The 1,745-nt window shown below is 51.7% G+C and overlaps 1 long non-coding RNA gene across 1 annotated transcript in view; it reads left to right on the top strand.

The window, feature by feature from the left end:
* The first annotated feature begins 531 nt into the window (after positions 1–531).
* The window catches only part of LOC107307840, a 1,636-nt gene continuing 422 nt past the window's right edge, over positions 532–1,745 (top strand). The window contains exons 1-2 of the long non-coding RNA XR_001552525.2: positions 532–627; positions 735–1,741. This is a non-coding gene — a long non-coding RNA (uncharacterized LOC107307840). The remainder of the gene's footprint in view (positions 628–734; positions 1,742–1,745) is intronic.

Genomic DNA, 1,745 nt, shown 5'->3' with positions numbered 1-1,745 from the left:
CCACAGGGCCACCCATGTGCCATTGGGACCCCAACATGACACTGGGATGGACCCCCCCCCCTGTGCCATTGGGACCCCCCATGTGCCACCGGGACCCCCCCATGCCATCGGGACCCCAGCACAGCACTGGGATGGACCCCCAGGTGTCACCGGGACCCCCCTGTGCCATCATAGTTCATTGGTCCCCCCTGTGCCATTGGGATGGACCCCCCTGTGCCATTGGGACCCCCAGGTGAAACTGGGACCCCCCCCCCCACACTATCATAGTTCATTGGGATGGACCCCCCTGTGCCATTGGGACCCCCCTGTGCCACTGGAACACCAACACGACATTGGGATGGACCCCCCCATAACAACGGGACCCCCATGTGTCACTGGGACCCCCCCATGCCATCATAGTTCATTGGGACCCCCCCATAACAACGGGACCCCCATGTGCCACCAGGACCCCCCATGCCATCATAGTTCATTGGGACCCCCCCGTTCCATCCTATTTCANTGGGGGGCTGGGAGGGGAAAGGGGGGCACACTTGGGGGTCCCACACCATGGGGTTCCATATGGCTGAGCCCCATCTAAGGTGGCCCCACATTTAAGGTGGTCCCCATTTAAGGTGGTCCCTATTTAAGGTGGCCCCTATTTAAGGTGGTCCCACATTTAAGGTCCCCATTTAAGGTGGTCTTTATTTAAGGTGGTCCCACACCATGGGGTTCCATATGGGGGAGCCCCATTTAAGGTGGCCCCACATTTAAGGTAGTCCCACGTTTAAGGTGGTCCTACATTTAAGGTGGCCCCTCATTAAGGTGGACCTTATTTAAGGTGGCCCCACATTTAAGGTGGCCCCTATTTAAGGTGGTCCTAGAATATGAGCAGAGCCCCATTTAAGGTAGCCCCACATTTAAGGTGGTCCTTATTTAAGGTGGCCCCACATTTCAGGTGGTCCCTATATAAGGTGGTCCTATATTTAAGGTGGCCCCTTATTTAAGGCTGTCTCACACTTTGAGGTTCCATATGGCAGAGCCCCATTTAAGGTGGTCCCACATTTAAGGAGATCCCTATTTAAGGTGGTCCCACATTTGATTCCAATGGGGGTCCCACACTTTGAGGTTCCATATGGGGGAGCCCCATTTAAGGTGGTCCCACATTTAAGGTGGTCCTTATTTAAGATGGCCCCACATTTAAGGTAGCGCCCCATTTAAGGTGGTCCCACGTTTAAGGTAGCTTAAGGTGGTCCCTATTTAAGGTGGTTCTTATTTAAGGCGGTCCCTATTTAAGGTGGTTCCTATTTAAGGAGGTCCCTATTTAAGGTGGTCCTTATTTAAGGGGGTCCCTATTTAAGGCGGTCCCTATTTAAGGTGGTCCCACATTTAAGGTGGCACCTATTTAAGGTGGTCCCTATTTAAGGTGGTCCCTATTTAGGGTGGTCCCTATTTAAGGTGGTTCCTATTTAAGGTGGCCCCTATTTAAGGTGGTCCCTATTTAAGGTGGTCCCACATTTAAGGTGGCCACTATTTAAGGTGGTCCCTATTTAAGGTGGTCCCTATTTAAGTTGGTCCCTATTTATGGTGGTCCCTATTTAAGGTGGTTCCTATTTAAGGTGGTCCCACATTTAAGGTTGTCCCTATTTAAGGCGGTCCCTATTTAAGGTGGTCCCACATTTAAGGTGGTCCCTATTTAAGGTGGTCCCTATTTAAGGTGGTCCTTATTTAAGGTGGTCCCTATTTAAGGTGGTCCCTATTTAAGGTGG

Source organism: Coturnix japonica, unplaced genomic scaffold (genome assembly GCF_001577835.2).
Source record: "Coturnix japonica isolate 7356 unplaced genomic scaffold, Coturnix japonica 2.1 chrUnrandom1048, whole genome shotgun sequence".
Taxonomy (NCBI): Eukaryota; Metazoa; Chordata; class Aves; order Galliformes; family Phasianidae; genus Coturnix; species Coturnix japonica.
The sequence above is the reverse complement of the archived record's forward strand: the minus strand, read 5'-3'. Positions and strand labels throughout refer to the sequence as shown.